At 45.3% G+C, this 27,764-nt stretch overlaps 1 long non-coding RNA gene across 1 annotated transcript; it reads right to left on the bottom strand.

Annotated features, from left to right (window-relative positions):
• Positions 1 to 1,406: 1,406 nt before the first annotated feature.
• On the bottom strand, positions 1,407 to 27,764 carry LOC149456666 (uncharacterized). Its single transcript, XR_016313834.1, has 3 exons — positions 27,637 to 27,764; positions 16,931 to 17,011; positions 1,407 to 1,562 (listed from the first exon to the last, which is right to left on the bottom strand). It is a non-coding gene; the product is annotated as an uncharacterized LOC149456666 (long non-coding RNA).

Here is a 27,764-nt window from a genome sequence, read left to right as displayed (position 1 = left end):
AATAAAAAATTCCCCCTGAAGGGCAATATTATAATGTGCTAGTATGCATTGCATACTAGAACATTATGAGAGATTTGCCTTAAAAAGAAACCCTTTAGCGGGGCCCTGTCACTGCCTTCTTCAGGTCTTTCTTCCAGGTTCGCGAGCTCCGGCCATTTGAATTATGATTATGTCACTCCTGTGCATGCACACGGGAGTCACGGCCATGGTAAAGTGCTCTAAAGGGAGAGCATGAGTCCCTTTAGAGTGCAGTGTGCATACGCTGGTGACATCACAAGCTGTAGAAGTAGTGAATATCTCCTAAATGGTGCACAGCTTATCTGTAGGTACAAATGAACAAGCAGTGTTTATCTCCCGCTTTAATGGTTCTTTTTCACAGACCTCCCATTCCTCAGGGATGGAAAAGGCTAGCAGATGCACTATATTACCAAAATTATTGGGACACCCCTCCAAATTATTGGTGATTGGTGTTCCAATCACCTCAGTGGACACAGGTGTATAAAATCAAGCACCTAGGCATGCAGACTGCTTCTACAAAAATGTTAGAGTATTTTATAACTGTTCTTGTATTCCCAGTGCCTCAGTGCTGCATGTGATTTTCCCTGCTTCATCTGTGTTCCCAGCACCCCTGGGTTGCAGGATACTTTCCTTCCTGTACCAGTACATGCCAGGGAGTCTTAGCTATCTCAGTATCTGGTAAGCTTAGCCTGCATTTGTGTTTGGAGATTGCAACCTGAGATCTGTCCTGTAGCAAACTCCATCACTCCTTCTGGGGTGCTGTGGTCAATACCAGTCTCTGAGCTATAGCAGCCAAGAATGTGTTAAATTTGTTTAAGGTGAAAATGATCACTTCCACAGCCCTTTGAAGTACTAATACCCCCGCCATGTATCCTGGGCTTTGCTGTGCCACTTGCAGACAAGTTACCAACATGGGTGTCAGAAGGTAAAATGGAGGGGAGGTAGATCAGTGAACATCCATTAATTATCTACATACAGTAAGATATAATACATAAAAAAAGTCCCTCCCCCACATACATGTACATAAGAACATAAACACATGCCGCAGGTGCATCTACGTACAAAAATGTACAAAAATATTGCACTACACAGGTTACAGACCACTGCTAATGCCAGAGTGAGAACAATCATTTGAGAGTGATCGTTCATGAATAACAAAGGCTTTTAACTATAGACAATTTGGGGTACCAAAGATTGTTGCAGTTTTTGGGCACACACAATTTTAAGGCTTGACATATTTGGTATCTACAGTGCATCCAGAAAGAATTCACAGAGCTTAATTTTTGCCACTTTTTGTTATGTTACAGCCTCATTCTAAAATGGATTAAATTCATTTTTTTCCCTCAACATTCTACAAACAATACCCCATAATGACAACATGAAAGAAGTTTGTTCTGAAATTTTTTTCAATTTATTAAATAAAAAAAAAAAAAAAACACATGTACATAAGTATTCACAGCCTTTGATACTCAAAATTGAGTTCTGGTGCATCCTGTTCCCACTGATCATCCTCGAGATGTTTCCACAACTTGATTGGAGTCCACCTGTGGGAAATTCAGTTGATTGGACATGATTAGGAAAGGCATAAACCTGTCTGTATACGGTCCCACAGTTAACAGTGCATGTCAGAGCACAAACCAAGCCATGAAGTCCAAGGAATTGTCTGTAGAACTCTGAGACAGGATTGTATCAAGGCACAGATCTGGGGAAGGGTACTGAAACATTTCTGCAGCATTGAAGGTCCCAATGAGCACAGTGGCCTCCATCATCTGTAAATGGAATAAGTTTGGACCCACCAGGAATTTTCCCAGAGCTGGCCGCCCGACCAAAATGAGTGTTCGAAGGAGAAGGGCCTTAGCCAGGGAGGTAACCAGGCACCCGATGGTCATTCTGAAAGAGCTCCAGGGTTTCTCTGTGGAGAGAGGAGAACCTTCCAGAAGAACAGCCATTGTGACTGAGGTCTTGGGGCTCATTTACAGTACATGGGCCTGTGGCCTGTACAGTGGGGATGTTTTTTTTTTTTAAGTGGCTGGAGCTGTTTGCAGGCAGCCTATGTTATGCTGTGGGGACGCTGCAGCTGTACGAACATATGAACAAAGTTGCAAGTCCTAATTTGACAGGCGTGTGGATGCAGGTGCACCTGCTCACCTGTAAAATTAGGACATTAGACATTAGAGTAACGGGTGGCTCCAGTCACACAAACAAGCTGCTCATTTATGCTTCATGAGCCAGAGAACCCGTGTGAATGAGCCGTTAATTTATTTTCTTTTTAATTATTTTTTTACAATTTTTATTATTTTTTACCATTTTTAATTTTTTACATTTTTTTCACAACGCTGTTGGGGAGAGATTTGTGAAATATCAGGGTTCTAAACAAGCCCCTGATGTTTCATTTTTGATACAGAGAGAGGAATTGAACACATACAGTGGGGATCGAAAGTTTGGGCACCCCAGCTAAAAATTTGTATTAATGTGCATAAAGAAGCCAAGGAAAGATGGAAAAATCTCCAAAAGGCATCAAATTACAGATTAGACATTCTTATAATATGTCAACAAAAGTTAGATTTTATTTCCATCATTTACACTTTCAAAATAAAAAAATAAAAAAAAATGGCATCTGCAAAAGTTTGGGCACCCTGCAGAGTTAATATCTTGTACTGCCCCCTTTGTCAAGTATCACAGCTTGTAAACGCTTTTTGTAGCCAGCCAAGAGTCTTTCAATTCTTATTTGAGGTATCTTTGCCCATTCTTCCTTACAAAAGTCTTCCAGTTCTTTGAGATTTCTGGGCTGTCTGTCACGCACTGCTCTTTTAAGGTCTGTCCATAGATTTTCAATTATGTTGAGGTCAGGAGATTGTGAAGGCCATGGCAAAACCTTCAGTTTACGCCTCTTGATGTAATCCCCCGTAGATTTCGAGGTGTGTTTAGGATCATTATCCATTTGTAGAAGCCACCCTCTCTTTAACTTCAGCTTTTTCACAGATGGCATCAAGTTACCATCCAAAATTTGCTGAAATTTTATTGAATCCATTTTTCCTTCTACTCGTGAGATGTTCCCTGTGCCACTGGCTGCAACACAACCCCAAAGCATGATTGATCCAACCCCATGCTTAACAGTTGGACAGAGGTTCTTTTCATTAAATTCTGTGCCCCTTCTTCTCCAAACGTACCTTTGCTCATACTGGCCAAAAAGTTCAATTTCAACCTCATCGGTCCACAGAACTTGTTTCCAAAATGCATCAGGCTTGTCTATATGTTCATTTGCAAAGTTCAAACGATGATTTTTGTGGTGAGGACGTAGAAGAGGTTTTCTTCTGATGACTCTTCCATGAAGACCATATTTGTACAAGTATCTCTTTATAGTGGAATAGTGTACCACAACTCCAGTGTCTGCCAGATCTTTCTGGAGGGATCGTGCAGTCAAACGTGGGTTTTGAATTGTTTTTCTCACAATCCTGCGAGCTGTTCTGTCTGATATTTTTCTTGGTCTTCCAGATCTTGCTTTAACGTCCACTGTTCCTGATGACTGCCATTTCTTAATTACATTCCGAACAGAGGATATTGACATCTGAAAACGCTTTGCTATCTTCTTATAGCCTTCTCCAGCTTTGTGAGCGTCAACTATTTTCAGTTTCAGTTTTCTAGACAACTGCTTAGAAGAACCCATGGTGCTGATTGTTGGGGCAAGGTCAGATGAGTCTGGGCATTTAAAACCTTTGAGATTGACATCACCTGGTCTTCCCAGACAATGATCGAGAACAATCCATGACACTGGCAGGTCTCAGCTTGGCAAAGGGGGCAGTGCATGCTATAAATTCTGCAGGGTGCCCAAACTTTTGCAGTTGCCATTTTTTTGTTTTCTGTTATTTTGAAAGTGTAAATGATGGAAATAAAATCTAACTTTTGTTGACATATTATAAAAATGTCTAATCTGTAATTTGATGCCTTTTGGAGATTTTTCCATCTTTCCTTGGCTTCTTTATGCACATTAATACACATTTTTAGCTGGGGTGCCCAAACTTTCGATCCCCACTGTACAGTAGATTTCCTAATAACTTTCTCTGCAGTCCCAGGTGCACTGCAGATAAATGAACAGGAAGAGCTCTGTACAGAGCCTTCCAGTTCATTCACAAGCTGAAGCAAAGTAAACAATTTACTATGCTACAGTTATGAATGAACACAGTGAGTGATCGGTACTGCTATCAGGATCAGGTGACAGGCAGACGGGGGCCCAGACAGAAGACAAGAGAGGAGTGTGAAAAGCGAGAGTGACTGGAACACTGGGAAGGCAGTTACCAATCCCCCTTTGGGCCCCCCATGCAGCAGTGGGTAGGAAAGGGGGAAAAGACGTATTTCAGTTGTTGCAGGGGGAGCCACACAGGAATTGATTCCAGTACTTGCCCTGCAGCACACAATCACTCTCCTTGCCCACATTCCCCGTCCCTTGCTTGTCAGCTGTCAGTCCCTACTCTACCTGTCACCCAGCACAGTGAACCACTGCAATACTAAAAGTAGTGCCAGCTGCAGTACAGACCCCTAGCCCGCCAATTTTATTATACTGACTGTTGCCGAGCAGCATGACAGCACTGGTCACTTGGATAAGACGCTCAGGAGGGGGGCTTTGGACCCCATGTCCCCCTCCCCCTATACACATCTATCTACACCAATGTTAACAACATATTTACAAATAACAGTCTAAGTTACAGATTACATACCATGTAATGCAATGTGTTTAAGATCTTTGCCACTCAAGAAAAAGGGAATGCACTTCAGACGTTGGCAATGCTCCTGATTTGCAACGTGTTACTCCACATCTGGTGGTGTGAAATGCAGGTGGGGAGACATTGGATGTAGCAGTCTGGAGGTTACACAAAGCTGAGGCTCCAGAAACAGAAACGTCTCCCCTTGATGTGGGAAATGCCCTTTGCTGTGTAATTTAATCCACGAGGGACACCAAATATTTTGGCTCCTATAAAAAGGTATTTAGCCTGTAAATCACACTATTGGTGAACACAGCAGAGCACTTTAGGGATGGAAAGTGTGCATAGCTCATAAATGTGATTTTTATCTAAAGCCACAAGATGAACTTTCTACCCTGCTCTATTACATTTCTTCATTTAGTAAGAAGCAACCAGCAGATACCACTACAACGGGAGCCCATGTAGTTTCAGCCATGATAGAAATTGTGGAATGATCTCCCCAAATATTCTGCAGTATCTGATTTCAATTATGTTGAGTCAGCAATATATCATTAACAGTACATCCGTTCATACAATGTTCTCCTGGGAAATTTTATTCAGCTGGGTAGGATGAACACTTGGCCAGGCAGTCAAAATAAAAAGGGGAGGTACTTAGAAATAGAAACGTTTATTAAGTCTCTGTTTGTGTTAAAAAAGACTATTGTGTCAGTAAATACAAACACAATAAAATTTTTAACATTTTCATTGATTTTAAAATTCAAGATTGTTTTGAGTTGATAAGTACCAAATATATCTGGCCTCAAATTGCATGTGCTTGCAAAACAGAACAAAACTACAACGCCCAGAATTTTAAGCAAACAACACTTGAAAATTGGATTTTTGTACATTTGTTGGTCAATGAATCTGTGTTCCCGAATGTTTGTTTATCTTTGCTTAATCTATAATAAAACTCTTTGTAAAAGAAAATTGGATTTTTGTATTTACTGTACAATATTTTCTTGGAGGTCAATGAGCAACATATGATTTAGAAATAACTGGGTTAAACTGTGGCCAGCCTGCTATAACCCCTCCCACTCCCAGCATGCCTCAATTTTGTAACAAAACAGTACCAAAAGCAAGATCATCATCATAGAGGGGTGGTCCTGCATCCTTCAATGAACTCCACAAAAAGTATTTTAGGGTGAGCAGAAAACCAAATCTTTCTCATTCATTAAAGGAAACAGGGTTCATAGACAGCTGAGACATCCGAAAGCAGTCCAAATGAGGGGTGGGCGACACAGCAAACAAAAAGAACAGGCCTCCTGTATACAACAAAATGGGAATTGTCTGCAGGTCAGAATGCTGCCCGAAGGATATTACGCTCAAAGCTGGCATCAGATAAGGCCTGAACATCCACCTAGAAAACTTAAATAATGTGTGAACAGAAAACCCAGTGGCAGCCTTGAAAAAATGAGAAACAATTGACTGATGCCAAAACACCCATGAAGTGCCTACAGATCTTGTAGAGTGTGTCTTCGAAAAGGTGACACTTGATTCTCAAAATCATAAGCTTGAATGATTATGTCAGGGACCACGGCTCCAGGGTCCGCGATCGCGGCTCCGTCCCTCGCGCATGCGCAGTGGCGGCGGATCGCGCCGGGACACAGGCACTAGGTCCCGGCGAGCCGCGGCTGACAGGACGCCGCGCATGCGCAGTAGGAGCCGCGGGCGCGCCTCAGGCGTCCAATGACAGCCGGGGGCGCGTCCTAGCCGGCCAATGACAGTGCAGGGCGCACTATTTAAAGATGCCCTGCACTGTCACAGATTGCCGCAAGGTCTTCTGTGATCCTGAGTTCCTGCACCTATCTTGTGACCCTGATTGACCCTGACTATTCTGCCTGCTCCTGCGTTTGACCCGGATTGTCCTGACTACTCTGCCTGCTCCTGCGTTTGACCCGGATTGTCCTGACTATTCTGCCTGCTCCTGCGTTTGACCCGGGTTGCCCTGACCATTCTACGGATTGACTTCCCTGCTGACCCTGCGTGTGACCCGACTACTCTCGCCTACCGATTCTGTACCCCGCTTACCCTCACGGGCCCACGATCCGTTACTACCCTGCTGGGGCCGCCATCCTCTTCATATCTGGCTCTCCCGGTATCTGTCCCCAAGGGTCTCCTCAGCCACTGGCGGGCCTGCTCGGAGGTCGTGACCTGGCCCGGGACTGTTTCAAGTCCATCCCCACCATCAGGGGCTCTGGTGAAAGCACAGCCCGGGCTTAGACCCCACGCTCTGAGTAGGTCTGTCAGTTGGCAGCCTGAGGCACCACCTGGCGGATCATACCAGTACCTTGCGGCCATGACAGAGCCAGGAAGTGGACCGGCGTCCCTAGAGGATATTTGTCAGCACCTGGCCACCTTGACCCAGGCTTTTCAGAACTTCCACAGTCGCTGCGCCCGACTGGAGGACCGCATGGAGTCAATAGCCCCCCTGACTCCCCCTGCTCAGAGTCCTCCACCTGCAGGACCTCCCGCTAACCCGGTATCCGGAGCGGTTGCCACATCCCTAGCTCCTGAACCCCGCGTTCCTCTGCCGGAACGATTCCGTGGTGATCGGAGCTGCTTCCGAGCCTTCCGGAACGCCTGCACCCTATACTTTGACTTACAACCCCGCACGTTCACCACTGAGACCGTCAAGGTGGGGTTTATAGTCTCCCTCCTTCAGGATGAGCCCCAGGATTGGGCTCACCGTCTGATGGAGAAGCACGACCCCCATCTTGACTCCGTGACCAAATTCTTTCGGGCCATGGCCGTCTTGTATGACGACCCTCAGCGAGCTGCTTCCGCTGAAGCGACTCTATACTCCCTGCGGCAGGGCCGCCGGACAGCCGAAGAATACGCGTCCGATTTTAGGCGTTGCATGGGCGACACCAGATGGAACGATGCGGCCTTATGTCACCAGTTCCGCATCGGGCTGTCTGAGCCTCTCAAGGACGAACTAGCGCGAGTAGGCCTACCTGACTCCCTGGAAAAACTGATTGAGTTGGCCATTCAAATTAACCGTAGACTAAGGGAACGTCGGCTGGAAAGGAGCAGTCAGGGTCAAAGGGTGGCATGGATTCCTTCCAGAGATACAGCTCCAACCCCAGGGAACCATCCGCGAAGCACAGAAACAGGGGACAACCCGGAACCCATGCAGCTGGGATTGGCCCGTTCTCACTTATCGGTCGAGGAACGTCAAAGGAGACTATCACAGAACCTATGTCTGTACTGCGGGGAAGCTGGTCATCAGGTGCGCTCCTGTCCTGCTAAAATGAGTAAGTCCACGCCCGTTTCTTTTACTCTACCCGCAGGAAGGGATGATCAGTCGAGTTACCTGGCCATTCCTGTGTCTTTACAGCTCCCCGGAGGAACATTGTCGGTGACCGCAATCGTTGACTCAGGAGCCTGTAGTTGCTTCATCGATCTGACTTTTGCCCACCGGCAAAAAATCCCTCTCCAGACCAAAGAAAGGGGGTTCAACATCTTCTTGGCAGATGGGTCTCGTATAAAATCAGGGGTGGTGGACCAGGAGACACCACCCATTTTCACCACAATGGCAGACCATCACCAGGAGTTCCTCCGTTTGGATGCCATCGCATCCCCCCTTTTTCCAGTCATTCTGGGCCTCCCTTGGCTGAGGGCCCATAACCCCCAGATTGACTGGGAAAAGGGAACAGTTCAATTTTGCTCACCCTATTGTTTAAGTCACTGCCACGTCACAGGATCCGTGGTTCCCCGGTTCCTCCTGTGCTTGGATGGTGACACCGATCTATCCCAGGTTATTCCCCCGGCCTACCATGACTTCTTAGACGTCTTTAGTAAGCGAGGAGCTGACGTTCTCCCTCCGCACCGTTCCTACGACTGCCCCATAGACCTCCTACCCGGATCTGAAATCTCTTTCGGCCGTATCTTTCCCTTGTCCGAAGCAGAATCAGGAGTACTGAGGGAATACATTGATGAGAACCTTCGGAAGGGATTTATTCGTCCATCCACATCCCCAGCCGGGGCCGGGTTATTCTTCGTAGAGAAGAAGGACAAATCGCTACGGCCCTGCATAGACTACCGTGACCTGAACAAAATAACGGTAAAGAATCGTTATCCTTTACCCCTAGTCCCCGAGCTCCTCCAGAGATTGAGATCGGCAACGATATTCACTAAATTAGACCTGCGGGGGGCCTATAACCTTGTCCGTATCAGGGAGGGGGATGAGTGGAAGACGGCGTTCCGTACGAGATTCGGTCACTACGAGTACTTGGTGATGCCGTTCGGGCTCTGTAATGCACCGGCGACCTTTCAGCACTTTATCAATGATGTTTTTCGTGACCTTCTTGATATTTTTGTGGTGGTTTATTTGGATGACATCTTAATTTTTTCCCCTTCACTGGAGGTTCATCGGGGTCATGTGATACGGGTATTAGAACGGTTGCGTCAACACGGGCTATACGCAAAGGCAGAAAAGTGCTGTTTCGAACAGCACGAAACCACATTCTTGGGACTGGTTCTCTCTTCCGCGGGGGTCGCGATGGATCCCCAGAAAGTCACGGCGATCTTAGATTGGCCAATACCCGCCAACAAAAAGGGGGTACAGCGTTTCATCGGTTTTTCCAACTTTTACAGGAAGTTTATTAGGAACTTCTCCGGTCTGGTCTCCCCGATCACGCAACTGACGAAACAAGGGGTCCGCTTTAAGTGGACTCCCGAAGCGCAGACAGCCTTCGAAAAGCTCAAAGAATTGTTCACCTCTGCTCCCATTCTCTGCCATCCAGATGCTTCTCTCCCATATGTGTTGGAAGTGGATGCCTCCGAAAATGCTGTAGGGGCGGTTTTGTCCCAAAGGAATGGTACCAAGGAACTTCTGCACCCTGTGGCGTTCTTCTCCAGGAAGTTGACTCCAGCGGAACGCAACTACGACATTGGAGATCGGGAGCTCCTGGCCATTAAAACTGCCCTTGAAGAATGGAGGTATTTACTGGAAGGAGCCACACACCCAATCCTAATATTCACAGATCACAAAAACCTTGAATATTTGAGAACGGCAAAACGACTGAGACCTCGCCAAGCGAGATGGGCGCTTTTCTTCTCTCGATTCTCATTCCATATAACGTACCGACCCGGTACTAAGAACACTAAACCAGACGCTCTGTCCCGCATGTTTGAGGACCCCGACGACGCTGTGCTACCTGACACCATCTTACCTTCTGGAAGTTTCCTCGCTCTACAAACGGAACTTCGCTCCCGACTTCTTGATGCTTCTGTAGGACTACCAGTTCCGTCTGAATCACCCCTCCAGAGCCACGGTGGGCTAATTTGGAAGGAAGACCGGATCATGGTCCCAGAAGAAGTGCGAACCCTGGTCCTAGGGCACTGCCACGACCATCCTATGGCGGGCCACTTCGGGGTAACGAAGACGCTGGATCTGCTACGGCGCTCGTTCTGGTGGCCAGACATGATCAAGGATTGTGAGCAGTACGTCCGAACGTGTTCCACCTGTCAAAGGAACAAGCCCTCCAGGAGCAGGGCATGGGGATTGTTACGTCCATTACCCATACCCAAGCGGGCTTGGCAAATGATAGCCATGGATTTCGTGGTCGAACTTCCACCATCCCAGGGCTACACTGCAATAATGGTGATCGTTGACCGCTTCTCAAAGATGGCACATTTCGTGCCCCTGGAGAAGACCCCATCAGCACCGGAAACGGCACGGATCTTCATCAAGGAAGTGGTTAGGCTTCATGGTGTTCCCGAAGATATAGTATCAGATCGGGGGGTCCAATTCACCTCCAGGTTCTGGAACGCCTTATGTAAATCGCTGGGAATCAAGCTGTCGCTTTCATCCGCCTACCATCCACAGACCAACGGCCAAACTGAGAGAACAAACCAGACGCTGGAACAGTACTTACGGTGCTACACATCCTACCTTCAGGACGACTGGCTGTCGTTGCTGCCTTCCGCGGAATTCGCGTACAACAACTCGAGTCACTCAGCCACGGGTCAATCCCCGTTCTTTTCCAATTATGGGTACCATCCCACATTCCTCCCTGATCTGATGCCTGAGAATCCGGTACCAGCATCTCAAGACATCTTGAACTTCTTTTCTGTCAATAACAAGACAATTCAGGAAGCCATCGCTAAAGCCCAAGAGGACAGTAAGAGGGCATTCGACAGAAAGAGAAGAGGAGAATTACTGCTTCAACCAGGGGATCAGGTTTGGCTAGCAACAACCAACTTGAAGATGCTATGTCCTTCAAGGAAGCTGGGACCCAAGTTCATCGGCCCCTTTCCGGTAAAGCGAGTGGTTAACGAGGTGGCCTACGAGCTCGAGCTTCCGCAGACCTTCAAGATACATCCTGTCTTCCATGTATCTCTCCTGAAGCCATCCAGACCGGATCCCTTCCCGGACCGTGAATCCAGACCTCCCGAGGCAGTCACTATGGGTGACCAGGAGGAATTTGAAGTGGAGACTATCCTCAGTTGCCGAAGGAGGGGGGGCCAGACACAGTTCCTGATAAAGTGGAAGGGGTATGGCCCTGAGGAGAACTCATGGGAACCCGCCCAGAACGTCCACGCGCCCAGGCTCATCCGGGAGTTTTTTCGTGCTCACCCGCGGTGGAGAGATCAGTGGGGCTCCCGGAGGGTGCCCATTGGGGGGGGGCAATGTCAGGGACCACGGCTCCAGGGTCCGCGATCGCGGCTCCGTCCCTCGCGCATGCGCAGTGGCGGCGGATCACGCCGGGACACAGGCACTAGGTCCCGGCGAGCCGCGGCTGACAGGACGCCGCGCATGCGCAGTAGGAGCCGCGGGCGCGCCTCAGGCATCCAATGACAGCCGGGGGCGCGTCCTAGCCGGCCAATGACAGTGCAGGGCGCACTATTTAAAGATGCCCTGCACTGTCACAGATTGCCGCAAGGTCTTCTGTGATCCTGAGTTCCTGCACCTATCTTGTGACCCTGATTGACCCTGACTATTCTGCCTGCTCCTGCGTTTGACCCGGATTGTCCTGACTACTCTGCCTGCTCCTGCGTTTGACCCGGATTGTCCTGACTATTCTGCCTGCTCCTGCGTTTGACCCGGATTGCCCTGACCATTCTACGGATTGACTTCCCTGCTGACCCTGCGTGTGACCCGACTACTCTCGCCTACCGATTCTGTACCCCGCTTACCCTCACGGGCCCACGATCCGTTACTACCCTGCTGGGGCCGCCATCCTCTTCATATCTGGCTCTCCCGGTACCTGTCCCCAAGGGTCTCCTCAGCCACTGGCGGGCCTGCTCGGAGGTCGTGACCTGGCCCGGGACTGTTTCAAGTCCATCCCCACCATCAGGGGCTCTGGTGAAAGCACAGCCCGGGCTTAGACCCCACGCTCTGAGTAGGTCTGTCAGTTGGCAGCCTGAGGCACCACCTGGCGGATCATAACAGATTATCTGCCTATATCCACCAAGAAATGTTGAAACGAAAAGTTGGTTCTCCTATGCAGGAACCATCAGAGATGATAAAGAGTCCTAATGGAAGCAGTGACTGCAAGGTAGACTCACAGCTGGAACTACATCCAGGCAATGAAGGAAGATCTCCTGATGTACTGATGCAGGACAGAGAGATGGAAGCACAATGTCCTTATTAAGGTACCTAATATCCAATGGTAAGCCAACTTTTTGATTGTTCTGCATTGAGATGATTGACACTTATGCTTTATATTTTGTTTTATTGATATTATTGGACTGTCACCATTATTTTCCAAAATCAAATAAAGTTGGAATAATAAAAAGTTAAAAGATAAGCTGGTAGGCTGAAACCATCTTTGGAAAGAAGAAGGCTCTGGGCCTTAATACCACTTTGTCCTTGTCCCAGAAATGGTTCTCTACAGTATAGAGTTATACAGTTCAGCTATAGCAAGACCTTTGGTTCCTCTCTGAGGGTTGATGTATGTCACTGCCTTAGCATTGTCCATAGAGATTCTGATTGTATGACCGTTCACTGGAGATCTCCAGTGTTGTAGGGAAAACCAAATAGCACCAAGTTCTAGAATGTTGATTGGGAGATGGGATTCCTTCAGCAGCAAAGACCCCTGCACCAGCAAGGTGTCTAGGACATCTCCCCAGTCTTTAAGCCAGCCAGTGTTGTGACGACCTTCAAAAAGAACACAAAGAATGATTTCCCCTAACTCAAGTGCTGAATTCCTGAGCCAAGACAGTAATATCCTGGTCCTTGGTGACAGGAATATGGGTTTGTCAAGAGACTGAATGATAGGATGTTGAGTTGTAGGGGTCTGGAGTGGAACTGGGCAAACAGGAGTGCCGCAAAGGAGGCTACCATCAGCCCTAATACTGGCACACAGAAACAAAGAGCTGATTGACTCTTCTACTGAGCAGTCCCAGACTGGGAGCAGAACATTGTGGAAGAAAAACTCTGGCTTAAGCAGTATCTAGGATCTGATCCATATACACAAAGCATAAGTTGGTTCCATCAAAGTCTTCTGTAGGTTTAGGATCTAACCTTTTCAAGGTCTGAACTGTCCAATCCATATTGTAAGTCAGGGCTTATGCCACTGGCTCTCTCAGCAGGAGGAAGTCTGGATATCCCATAATGGAAATTACTTGGAAGCATAACAAGGCAAGCACTGGGGCTAGAACCTTGGTAAACACACAGGGTGTGGAAGACAGGCCAACTGGCAGGTCTACAAACCAGAAGTGCTGGGACCCGAAGCAAAGTGGAGGAATTGCTTATGTGCTGAAAAATTAAGAACATGCAAGCATGCAAGTCCTTGATATCTACAGGGATGAGAAAGCCTTACTGATGGAGGGAGGCTATGACAGATCTGGTGTATTTAATGTGGAATCTTTGAGCCCAAATGAACACATTTAGGGCCAAGAGATTCAATATGGAATGAATGACCCCATTTAGTTTTGGTATTGTGAAAAGGTTGGAATAAAATCCCCAAACGTTTCCACCGCATGAATTGAGGCAATATTCCCTTGTTTCAAAAGCTCCACAAGGGATTCATGGAGGTCTGCTAATCTGTGCAGTGATGCAGGAAATTTTAAATGAACTAGGGAGGGAGCTATGAACAAAAATCTAGTTTGTAGCCCCTGAAATATACCCCAGATCTCTGGAGGGGTGAAAATGGTCTACAACAATAACAGGTACATTTTTTAATATTGATTTTAGCTGTGCAGTTTGTTTTTATCTACTTGCCCTTAACTGCAAATTATTTTTTTGCAAAGGCAAATTAATTCTTTAATTCTCAATAATGGCCCTAAGTCTATTCTTCTGCTTCTGGTGTGTTATGGGGATACCAAACATGTCATGCAACAAGTGATTACTTTCGTATATCTATCTTAACGCTGTGTATGTATGTGCATGCAAGAAGTCATTTAGGCTGTTTTCATTTGTGCTTTGCAATGCTCTGCCATTCTTTGTAAATTACACTTCCAACATATACAGGTGAAACTCAAAAAATTAGAATATTGTGTAAAAGTTCATTTATTTCAGTATGAGATAGACTGATTACATGCAAAGCAAGATAGTTCAAGCCGTGATTTGTCATAATTGTGATGATTATGGCTTACAGCTCATGAAAACCCCAAATCCACAATCTCAGAAAATTAGAATATTGTGAAAAGGTGCAATATTCTAGGCTCAAAGTGTCCCACTCTAATCAGCTAATTAAGCCATAACACCTGCAAAGGGTTCCTGAGCCTTTAAATGGTCTCTCAGTCTGGTTCAGTAGCAATCACAATCATGGGAAAGACTGCTGACCTGACAGTTGTGCAGAAAACCATCATTGACAATTGCAAAAGAAGTTGGATGTTCCCAAAGTGCTGTATCAAAGCACATTAATATAAAGTTATGTGGAAGGGAAAAGTGTGGAAGAAAAAGGTGCACAAGCAGCAGGGATGACCGCAGCCTGGAGAGGATTGTCAGGAAAAGGCCATTCAAAAGTGTTGGGGACTTTCACAAGGAGTGGACTGAGGCTGGAGTCAGTGCATCAAGAGCCACCACACACAGACGGATCCTGGACATAGGCTTCAAATGTCGTATTCCGCTTGTCAAGCCGCTCCTGAACAACAAACAACGTCAGAAGCGTCTTACCTGGGCTAAAGAAAAACAGACCTGGTCGGTTGCTCAGTGGTCCAAAGTCCTCTTTTCTGATGAGAGCAACTTTTGCATCTCATTTGGAAACCAAGGACCCAGAGTATGGAGGAAGAATGGAGAGGCACACACTGCAAGATGCTTGAAGTCCAGTGTGAAGTTTCCACAGTCTGTGTTGATTTGGGGAGCCATGTCATCTGCTGGTGTTGGTCCACTGTGCTTCATTAAGTCCAGGGTCAATGCAGCCGTCTACCAGGAGATTGTGGAGCACTTCATACTTCCTTCCGCAGACAAGTTTTATGGGGATGCTGACTTCATTTTCCAGCAGGACTTAGCACCTGCCCACACTGCCAAAAGCACCAAAACCTGGTTCAACGACCATGGGATTACTGTGCTTGATTGGCCAGCAAACTCGCCTGACCTGAACCCCATAGAGAATCTATAGGGCATTGCCAAGAGAAAGATGAGAGACATGAGACCGAACAATGCAGAAGAGCTGAAGGCCGCTATTGAAGCATCCTGGTCTCCCATAACACTTCAGCACTACCACAGGCTGATAGCTTCCATGCCACGCCGCACTGAGACAGTAATTGCTGCAAAAGGGGCCCAAACCAAGTACTGAGCACATATGCATGCTTAAACTTTTCAGAGGTCCGATATTGTTCTATGTACAATCCTTGTTTTATTGATTGCATGAAATATTCACATTTTCTGAGATTGTGGATTTGGGGTTTACATGAGCTGTAAGCCATAATCATCACAATTATGACAAATCACGGCTTGAACTATCTTGCTTTGCATGTAATGAGTCTATCTCATATATTAGTTTCACCTTTTAAGTTGCATTACTGAAATAAATGAACTTTTGCACGATATTCTAATTTTTCGAGTTTCACCTGTACAGTAGCCTTAAATGTACCTAGTATGCACTGTGGTGTGCTGCATTGCCATAAATAAAGCAGGTGTTTTTTTTCATGTATTGAGGTGCATTAAGAGCCCATTCCAAATGCAGAGGTATGAAGGGGCCCTGGCATTTGTTTTTGTTACATAACTTCATTACTATCACAAGGGGGTTGAAAAGTCCGTATGAGATATTATTGAAGTAGTTTTAGATCCCCTTTATGGAAACATAGGTCTTCTAATTTTTTTTAGACCCCTCACCCCTGATGCTTCTTCTGTCTTCAGTGCACACAGATCAGGTGATAGAGGGGTTCATTTACTAAAGGTAAATATACTGTATGCTTTGCAAGTGAGTTTTCCCTTAGATAAGTGAATGAGGTGAAGCTCTGCTAAGTTCCATCATCCAATCATGTACAAATAAAAATGCTATTTTCAGTTTCCTTGCATGGGAGTGGTTATTTTTTGCAAAGTGAAATTTCATCTCGTTCACTAAGCTTTGGGGAAAACTCCCTTGCAAAGTGCAACTTTCTTTGCAAAGTGAACAGCCTATTGTCCTTTAGTAAACTAACCTTAGAGCAGGGGCGGACTGACCATTTAGAAACTCGGGCACTGCCAAAGGGCCCGGGGTCAGTAGGGGGCCCCATGAGATGCCCATGGTACCTGTTTCATAGGCTTTTTTGAGTTTGGGCAAGGACACAGGGGCCCCATGATCTCCTATTGCCCGGGGGCCCCATGAGTTGTCAGTCCGCCCCTACCTTAGAGAGTCTGCCTACTACCTAGCTGGTGCACTGGGATTCTAGGGCTCAAACCAAAAACTGCTCAGTCCTGCATCTTTGTACTGAGCATCGCAGTGAGCTTTTTACCAGGCTCCAATTAAAATAGTAAGGCCCTGGGGAGAACACCGGATGGATCCTTCTGGCACCATTGATTTTCTCTCCACATTTCTTTGGTTTGTACAGTGATGAAAGGGTTAACATGAGCTTTGATGTCTATGTCAGTCTGTGGAGTGCGAGCCTACCGTGTTAGAACGTTCCGTTCTTCAATATACTCTGTCTCCACAGCAATCCATTAAGGCCCTGCCATCCCCTTGCAGAATTTTTTTCATGATTATTTTGCTGAAAACCCCTCATTTCCACCAATTCCCACACATTCTGCAGACCTCGCCTGGATGAATCATAAGGCCACATGAATAAGGCTTTGTACAAACCTGACTGAGAACATAAAATAACAGCGATGTAACCTGTGCTGGAGGTTTGGGAGGATTTGGTTTCGGAAGCAGGAGGGGTACCTGGGAAGGATCAGGACACAGAATTAGGATTTTTGGATACATATCAAGCCCTTGGGGGTTGCTCCCCAAATCTCACAATCAGAGTTCACAGTTCTGTTTTTTTTATATTTTTTTTTTGCCGTTCTCACCACTTACCTCCATGTGATTAATGTTCTGCATAGTGGACAATATTTTTGGTCAGTGCTGTTTTGTTGCACTCGGGGGCATTTTAATCATTGATTGTTAAATTCCAGATATTAAATTCACCTGATTCCACCATGCATTGGGGTTGATTTACTAAAGGAAAATAAGCTATGCACTGCAAGTGCACTGAATGTGCAGTTGCTTTAGATCTGAGGAGCTTGCAAGGAAAATAAAAAAAACAGCATTTTTGCTTGGACATGATTGGATGGAAAAAAAAATCAGCAGAGCTTCGCTTCATTTCAGAGCTTCCCCTCGGATCTTAAGCAACTGCATTTGCAGTGCACAGTATATTTACCTTTAGTAAATAAACCCCTATGTGTTTTATGTGCTAAAGCAAATGAACTGCTGGGGGATCACAATATCAAGAGCTAAATTCCAACATTTTATTTATTTATAATGGAGCAATGTCATTTTAGCCATCATTCCTTAATAAGTTAGCAACTTCCTGACTTCATGATTTGTGGGAATTGAGTGAGTTTATTTTATAGATATATGGAGTAGTAACAGGACCATCTTGCTGGAATTGCATTTCTCTATAAAGATTTTCACCAAAAATACTGAAGTCCACTACCTTGTCTGGTGGACATCTATGGAACGGATTTTTTCCATCAAATTGTTATTTCAGTATACTAAATATACAGCAACAATGATTTGGGGAGCAAATAAGCTGTAAATCATCTGGAACAAGACCACCACAAACTCACAGTTCCACAAAAGGCAAAAAAAAATGGAGCTTGGAGGGTTACCACTTCCTACCTCACAAACCGGACCATATAACAACCAGAATGGAACCTGTTTACATGTTACCTGTGTAGCACCCTGCTATTATTCAGACTGCAGGATATTAAAAGAGACACAAGGTGGCAGTGTCCTGCAACTTAGTGGTACACACTCTGGTGAAAAGCTTTATGGATTTTGTAGGCTGAACTGCAGGACTTTGTTAGAAGGCAGAAAATTAGGTGACTACATTTCCCCAAGGAGCTGGAGTGTAGGTGGAGGCTTATAAATGTAGAAGCCTGGGAAAAGAGACAGGAAGTGAGCTGGGAGAGAGATGGAAGGAAGGTGTGAGGAGAAAGCTGTGCAGAATGCCAGAGGACTGGACCAGGCTGCAGAGCGAGAGAGCGGAGAAAGAGGGAGGAATAGCAGACCGCTGACATAAGAATCTGGATAACTACCCTGTTTGCTGATGACCCCGGAGTGCTTCAGTCTCTAACAAACTCTGCAGGAGGAACCACAGGACCGCTGGGGATCCGCCATCCACAGCGAGACCACCAGTGACTGGGATGATGCCACAGATCAGGTGAGAGAGTCCCAATATCCAGCCAATTACGTTGTCACTGGCATTCTTTTGAATCAGCCATAATCTAGTTACTGACAGTATTCACAAGTTGAGGCCTAGTTCACCCGGCTTATTAGCAAAAACATCTGCAGCATAATCCAGTCATCAGAGCCTGCTGCAGTGTCTGCCCTCTGCGGCCCAGCCACACCACTGTTTCCTCTGCAATTGGTTTACATCCATCATGGCACACTTGTCATTGTTGCCATTTGCTACTGCGGCCTAAAGAGGAATTAAGTGCTTCTGCCCACTCTTTAAACCTCTTGCTTAAAATGTGCATCTCATCTTGTGCCATAAAGGGGTACCGCCCAAGTTAAACACCACTTGAAGGGATAGTATCTGTGCTTGCATAAATCCTTTTGAGGGCCTTCCACCTGTTGCAACCAAGGAGATCTGAATTCCTGTAGTGCACCAACTGGGCCCCAACAAGTGCGCAGATCTTCCACTGCAGTTAAAGGGACATTAGCCTTCCTAATTAAAGAGCTATTTTCTTACCTTAGACTTGAACCTTGTCATCAGTTTCTGAGGGCCCAAAGTGAGTTAGCCTTACTCTTTAATAGTTTTCCTTTACTCACTGGGGGCAGAAACATCTCAAAGTTCAGGCCTTTGGTTAAATTCTAAATTGCAGGACTTTCAGAACTGACTGAGATTTTTACTATATGCTTGCTGACCTTTGCCTAAAGTTTCTAAGAGTGATAACTGTTATTATATGCATGCCTATAATTTTGTGCTGCTTTACTGTGCTCATAGTCAATTCTAGTATAAAGTATCAGTTCACTCTAACTTGTAGTCTATTTTCTGGTAATATTGGGAGAGTTTACTCTGGCCAGAGGTATACGGTGGTATCAGCAAGGGTTGGGCTTTTGGAATGAAGTTAAGAGTGACATGGAGCCCGAAAATAATTTGGCAACCTTTAAGGGGGTAGTGCTACACCTGTTATATGGTTGATTTTTCTACTCATTTGCTTCATGCTGTGTACACATGACTGTTTACTTTGTACGTGCATGTAATAGTGTGATAATATGTTGCAGGTCAACTTGTTATGTTATATCATGTTAATTTTTTTATAAATACTTTATGTGAAAAAAAAATATGGAGCTTGACAAATCTACCGGTATTGATTACTCATTGTGTTCATTCAGGAAAGGAAGGGGGTGGTAAATGTGACATATTTACCAGACCCTTCCCCCACTCTCCCTCCTGGAGGATCCTATTGGTGCTTGCAGCTGCTGGTGGGAAGGAGAGGATGGAATCCGGCAGGACTGCAGGCGTGAGGACACACAGTGGCGCCTGGGAAGAAGGGGGAAACGTATGGTGCACAGTGAGAGTGATGGGTGTGGCGGGGGGGGCACTTGTTGGAACCGATCCCCTGCATGGCTCTCTCTGAAAGCCAGCAGGAGGAAGTGGAGAAGAAGCCAGTTTTCAGCTGCTACAGAGAGAGCCATACAATGGATCAGTTCCAGTAATTGTCGCCCCCCCCTCCGCCTTGAAGATCACCCTCCCTGCCCACATCGGATTCACCCAGCTGCCTGGGCCCCCCTGCTGGCCTGGGCTCTGTACAGAAGGACTGGTGGTACCCTTATCCATGACCCTGGTCATATTTACTCTATTTAAAGTTTTAAAGTAGGGTAAATGTCCACCGAATAAATGCAGCTGGTGGTGAAGAGCCATATAATCTCACATGTACAGTATCCGGTTTCTCCATCCAAACAAACAAGGTGGATGGAAGAATCCCAACACCCCCCCCCCACCGGGATATTGTATTCTGACAGCAGTACCTGCAACTGCCAGAATACACTGATCAACAACTGCAGCCGCTGATCTACAAAGATTTTCTTGTATGCCCCACAGAATTCAGTAGTGCAGTAGTTGTTACCTTTTGGATACTATCAGAGATTTCCTGTTAGCCAGCTGGCTCGGAAATATATGCATGCACATGTCTTTTCTCATGGCTCTGCACCAAGGCCGTCTTAATACATGGGCACCCCTGCTGACTGCCCAGGGGCCCCAAGTGTATGGGAGGCCCTTGCAGTACCCCCCCTCAGCAGGGGGATTCGCATATGGACAGAGTGGGTGTTTAGTGCAGCGGGTGGGGGAAATTATTGGAATTGATCTTCTGTGTGGCTGTCAGTGTAGCAGCAAGCAGCCGAAATCTCCTCCTCCCTCACCTCAGCTTTCAGCTGCTGCAGGGAGGGCCACACAGAAGATTGGTTCCAGTAATTTCCGCCATCCGCTGCACTGATCACCGGCTGTGTCCACATGCGATTTCTCCTGTTGCCCCCACTGTGTGCCCCCTGCCTCGTGCCTGCCATGAGAGAGGTGGGGGTCGGTAAATATTTAATACTTACTGGCCTCTTCCTTTCATTAATGAGCACGGCGAGTGAGTTCATTCATAACTAAAGCATAGTAAACTGTGTTTACTATACTTCAGTTTGTGAGTGAACAAGAAGCCTCAGAATGCTTCCCATTCATTGATCTCCTGTGCAGCTGAGGCTACAGAGAAAGGGATTGGAGAATCTATGTCCCCAGTCCCTTTCTCTGTCCCAAAAGTGAGACATCAGTTTAGACCCATGATATCTCACCGAAGAACCCAAAGAGAGTTGTAAAAAAAATGAAAAAATGTAGAACAATAAAAAAAATTGCAAAAATTTTTTTTTTTAAAAAGTTAATACGGGGAAAAGAGATCCGTGTATACAGGGGGGCAATGTGTAGAGAAGGTGAGACAGTGTGTATAGGGGGTAAATTTAATTTGAGATAATTTCCTGGTTGTGTTTATTTGCTGTTTCTAATCAGGATAAAAAGCCATACCCAATATGTGGCATAATTTAACAACATCCACTTCTTGCCACAGCGTGTGTAGTGCACCACAAGTCGCCATCTCCCTTGTAAGGGCCCCAGTGCATTACTTTGCCCAGGTGCCCATGATGCTATTAGGATGGCCCTGGGACTATGGAGTATGGGATTTGTAGTGTGCATAGAGTATTGCGCATAACCACAACTAACGTGCACTGCTCATTCCAAACAAATAGAAGTAACAGAAGTGAGGGGGGAAAGGAGAGGTCTGGGAGCTCATGAAGGACATTTCAAGGAGGCAGAAAAACACAGTGAGACATACTGTATTTAATGAATATTGATGCAGATATTATTTTTGGAGAATAAGGTTATCATTTAGTGTCAGTTTAACTCATAAATGCAAATAGTTGGATTTGTTCTTGAATGGCCACATACCCATTAGACTGCACTCGCACCTGAACGTTTTGTAGCTTCAAGCTCATATACCGACCCCAGCTTTCTTTGTGCCTTTGCTACTGTCTGATTCTGTTCCACACTAGCACCTAGTGCTATCTCTGGACTCCTCTAGATGTGCATTTATTATTTTTGTCTGCAGGAGCCTGTAAATCTGTAAATCGCTGATGCCATGATCGCTGATGCCATGTAGGTCTCCTGCAGACCTGGAAGAATATCTGCTTACCATACAGGATGTACGAGAAAGCAGATATTCTAACAGGAAGCTTCAATGAACTACCACAGCGCTCCACAGCGCCAATGGTAGTTCATTGAAAACTACAAGCCAACAGCCGCTAAGGCTGCCAGAACTCTGTGAATAAGCAACGCGGCCTTGCTGTTTTCAAATCTGACAGATAGTACGGGAAAACTTCTCCCCGTACTATCTGTCAGAGGGAGGGGGGCGGCGGGCACAGCTGCAGCTATGGGAACATGTTACATGTTCCACCCTTAAAACGGGTGTAACACGTAACATGTTCCAAAGGTGGACTTATCCTTTAAGTCTGGTCCTGTAACTCATCAAATGACCAATTAGATATCAATTATTGCATCTGTTTGAAGTCACATAACCCCTGCATTAACTGATCCACATGCAGCTACTGCCAGAAATACTGTCTTCCACCTATTTCCTCCTCGATCGTCCCTTTTCTCAGTATTAATCCTAATTTGGAAGCGGTCAAGCTTAATCTTGACGTTTATCAGGAAAATCTGGATGTCATTAACAAAATGCTGATTCCAGTCCAACTCACTGAACAAATGATTTCCCAATCAAACTGCTGGCGGGAGCAGAAATCCTTTTTGGTCAGATGTATCCTCTTACTGAACCAGAAATGGAAATGTATATCGATGAGAACATCAAAAAGGGGTTTAATTTACCCTCCACCTATCTAGAAGGAACTAGCATTTTTTCATTGAGAAGAAGAATCATAGCCTCTGGCCTTGTGTGGACTATCAGGAACTTAACAAAACCATAAAGAACCGTTACTCTATACTGCTCATTGCTGAACCTTTCTAAAGATGGTGAGGTACACAAGTATTCTCCAAATTAGATTTGACGGATGCATCTGATCATGCCCTTTGGTCTCTGCAATGCCCTTAGCCATCTTTCAGCATTTCATAAAATATATAGTCCAGGACTATCTTGATCTTTTCATCATTATCTACTTAGACAACATCTTTATTTTCCTCACTTCACTAGAACTTCACCGGGTCCAAGTAGAGAAAATCTTGGACAGACTTTGTAAACATAGCCTTTATGCTAAACCAGAAAAATGTAAGTTTGAAAGGAACACCGTTCAACTTTTGGGACTTGTGATCTCTACCGATGGGATTGCCATGGACTCCCAGAAAGTGGCTGCAGTGTTAGAATGACCTGCTCCTGAGGATATGGAAGCAGTGCAATGATTTGCCATTTTTACAGTAAATTCATTAAGGACCTTTCAGGTATCATTTCACCTATCACCCAGTTGACCAAACAACATATTCCTTTTTTTTGGATCTCAGAAACCCAATTAGCCTTTGAAAGGTTGAAAGCTTTATTCACATCTGCTCCTATCTTAAAGCATCCCCTGACCCCACATTACGCTAAATTCTGGAGAAAGATGAATCTGAGAGTTCTGTTGGGACCATATTATCTCAATGTCAAAGGCCCCTATTGCTATTGAAACTAAGCCCCTTCAAAAGCAACTATGATGCGAGGGATCAGGGTTTGTTGGCCATTAAAACTACCTTTTAAGCTTACCATCCTATTTTCATTTTTACTGACTACAAAAATTTTTAATATTTAAGGACTGCAAGACATTTAAGGCCTTGTCATGCAAGATGGGCACTTTCCTTTCCTAATTCGTGTTTCCCATTACGCATGGCCCTAGATCAAAGAACTGCAAACCATATGCACTTTCACGTATGTTTCATGATACAGTTTAGTCTTCTGTACCTGCCACTATTTTGCCAGCTAAAAACGTTTTACTTCTCCAGGCTGATCTGGCATCTGATTGGAATCTGTTCTTGTAATGTGTGTCTTCTCATATGTTTTGAATAAAGAAATATGTTGAAAAAAAATGTATTTTGTAGGAGATAGGATTCATAATTACATGTACAGCACCTTTATATGAGATTTAGTATATTTAAGTCATGTGAATCCATAAGTATGTTCTTTCACAAACTGGTGCTGATCTGTTATCACAAGTGAAAGAAACTGTTGAAGACCATCATCCTCCTCCTCCTCAGCAATTACAACTCCAACAGAGAATATCTACTGATGTGGGAAACAAATCTTTGTTCCTGAGAAACTTTGAGCTGCTGTCCTTAAGATGTGCTGCATTCACCCTTTGAAAGGCCACTTTGGAGTCTGCAAAACTTCAGATTTGATTCTCCATTAATTTTGGTGGCCACATTTATTGTGGGACTGTAAAAACTAAGATAAATCATGTACTGTCTGCCTATGAAATAAGTCAGATATACAAAACAAACTGTGAAGCATGATCTCCAAGGACTTTATTGCAGTTACTCCCATCAGAACGATTCACTTCCACTTTTGTGGTTGATTATCGCTTGTCAAACATGGCACACTTCATGTCCTTGAAAGGGACTGGTGATGCCGGCACTGCTTCTGCTTTTGTTAAAAAAAACTGTGCTTTACCCCGTGTCCCTGTCAGCATTATGTCTGACCTGTGGGGTACTGTTTACTTCCGGCCTTGTGTGAAGCCTTGAACGTAGCGTTTTGTTTATTTTCTGCATTCCACCCAGAGGACAAACCAGACACTTGAACAATACTTCAGAATGAAATGAAAACGAGAAGCGCACCAACCTTGCGCATTACCTCAGTAACCAAAATTTATTAATTGTAAAAAATATACTCACAAACAGCGAATAAAATCAGGCATGTAAGTCCTCACAGGGACTTGAAGCTAACATGAGTCCCATCAGGGGAGTAGGTGTTCAGTACAGCTGACGCGTTTCGAAGGGGGTCCCTTCTTCCTCAGAGCTAACTGAACTGTGAGTGCTCTCTCCTATATATACTCCTGGAATGGAGTCCATGCATGGTCCACGCATGCACAGTCATGACCATGCCATACTAGCGTGCGTTCCACACACAGGGTAAACCTACAGCTATAGAGGGAAGCATAAGATCTCCCTCTGCTGCTGACCATACATTATTACGGATCCAAGATTACTGATCCAATCCTCTCCATCATCCGATCATGAAGCACATGCAGCTGCCTGGTAGCACACATCACACAGCTTCTGGTTGAAGGTTTGTGTGTGGGTTTATATGTCTACATATATATACATGTGTTCGTGTCACTATGGACACCTATCCATTAAGACATCCATTGACTAACAATTTATGTCTATTTTTACATTAATTGCTATATACTCATCCAGCATCATGACAAGCCCTCTGGATGAATTGTCCATTTGATACATCGCTCACTAATGAATCATGGAATAAGACTAACTATTTACTATATATTATGTTTCATCATTTATTATCTATTATCATCATTCCCATTGGTGTTCATCGCTAAGTTGATATATTACATGCATACTAAGTGGTGTATGCAAAATGTGGTTTTATATATTTTATATCTTATATTTTACGTTTGTCTATATCATTTCTCTCTGATGGCATTACAAATAGTGATTGTCTGTTGACGATATCTTGGCCCCTCCTACTAACCTGAGACTGCCCAACCCAGTGGGGAGGGCCTAGGTTCAGTCCAGGAGTATATATAGGAGAGAGCACTCACAGTTCAGTTAGCTCTGAGGAAGAAGGGACCCCCTTCGAAACGCGTCAGCTGTACTGAACACCTACTCCCCTGATGGGACTCATGTTAGCTTCAAGTCCCTGTGAGGACTTACATGCCTGATTTTATTCGCTGTTTGTGAGTATATTTTTTACAATTAATAAATTTTGGTTACTGAGGTAATGCGCAAGGTTGGTGCGCTTCTCGTTTTCATTTCATTCTGCAGTGTTGATTGGGCTTCCCCAGCCTTGTTTTGGAGCCGCACAGCCCTTTATGCATTGGTGGACGATCCCTCCAGGCCTGGTTCCATCTGTTCGCCACCTGTCTGAGCCCTAGAGCGCAGGAGAATTCGTTTTTGATCTACTTGAACAATACTTAACAATGCTTTTCTTCATTTGCACAGGATGACTGGGTATCTCTCCTCCCATTGGTGGAGTTTGCATATAATAATTCTAATCACTATGCCACTCTACAGTCCCCCTTCTATGCTAATTATGCGTTTCACCCTACTTTCTTACCCAATGTACCACTGGAATCTTTAGTAGATAATAGATTGAAATTCTTCAGTTCTAACAACCAATTAATACAAAGAGCCATCGTTAAAGCTCAAGCGATCAACATTTTTTTGTGTAAGAAGAGGAGGGGAAAACCGAAACCAGGCAATAAGGTGTAGCTGTCTACAGTAAATCTTCATTTGCACCTCAAAGAAGTTTTGTTCAAGATACATGGGACTGTTTCCAATTAAAAAAAGAATCAACTAAGTGGTTTATGAAATAACCCTGCCTAAGAATCTTAAAGGCACCCTTACCAAAGAGCTGAATATGCAGATAGGGGACGTCTGTAGATATAAACAAACTGTGCAGCGTTTACCAAAGTTGAATAATGTCCTTGCTATAGGTGTAGGCCATTTACATACCGCATGAAACCTGACTGAAAAATTCCCAGAGATCGCCTTATTCCATCTTGCCTTGTTGCAAGGGCAAGCCCACTATTACTTTTCACCCCTTCATCACAGCAACAAGCTTTTTCTCTGATTCAAACCCTCTTACATGCGCTTTCTTTCCCCTGATGCAGTAGCTCCGAGCTCAGCATTTGAGAGCTCACTCCTGTGATGGCAGGGGTGAACAGTAACAACTGTGAGGCCCCTTATCTGCATCGGCAGTTTTTTTGGTAAAGGTGACCGATGGCTTTAAAATGCTTAGGTGAGGGGGCATGGCCTGGCACGGCATGGAATAGTTTTTGAGTAAGCTGAGCTCCACGGAGGATTTACCCTTTCATCTACGTATCCTGTGCATCTTACAACAGCCTACTTGACCCAGTCCACTACCGGAGGGTTAGCTTAACATCTCTATTCATGTCTCCCCCTTGGAAAACAGCAGATGCCAGTGCTAAACTAGAAAAGTACAGGCATAAAGAGTGGGGCATGTCTGAGGAAGATGGCGACTCCCCCACTACTGAACAAGAACCCCCATCAGCAGAGACGGCCAGAGTGCTGGAAGCTATTTCAGCCTGCCAAACATCTCTTACTTCGAAAACAGAAGAGGTCAAGGTGGATATCTCCCTTATTCAGCAAGACCTCTAGAAGCTCAGGGACTGCATGTCAGAAACAGAGGACCGGGTGAGTCACGTGGAGGATGCCCTCCCCCCCGCTACAAGACTGCTCTGAACAGACAAGCCATCTTCTCTCCCAATTGCAGCAGAAGCAGGATGACCTCGAAAATCGGATGAGGCGCAACAACCTCCGCTTCATTGGCCTTCCCGAGGACGCAGGGAAAGTCAACCCGGCTGGGTTTCTGGAAAACATTCTTATTACTACCTACAGCAGGGAGGCTTTCTCTACTATGTTTGTAGTGGAGCGTGCCCACTGTATGGTGGCTAACCCACCTCCTCAGGGTGTTCCACCATGAGCCTTCATTGCTAAATTTCTCAATTACAAAGATTTGAATCCATAAGCCATTGAGTTGATTCTTCTAGATTTCCTGTAGACAGCCACACCTGATTTCAGTATCAGATCCCCCCTTCTCTTTTTATTACAGAAAACATTTTTTGCTCACTTGAGCTTTAAGACTCACCCTGTGTTTCATGTTTCTTTACTAAAACCAACGGTACCCAAAATCTTTCCTGATCGACAGCCAGAGACTCCAGATCCGGTGCTCATTGAAAGCAGTGAAGAACACGAGATTGAAGTTTTCCTGCACTG

Source organism: Staurois parvus, unplaced genomic scaffold, assembly GCF_062004578.1.
Source record: "Staurois parvus isolate SC_StPar_1 unplaced genomic scaffold, SC_StPar_1.0 ptg000352l, whole genome shotgun sequence".
NCBI classification, from domain to species: Eukaryota; Metazoa; Chordata; class Amphibia; order Anura; family Ranidae; genus Staurois; species Staurois parvus.
This window is presented reverse-complemented; position numbering and strand designations above follow the sequence as displayed.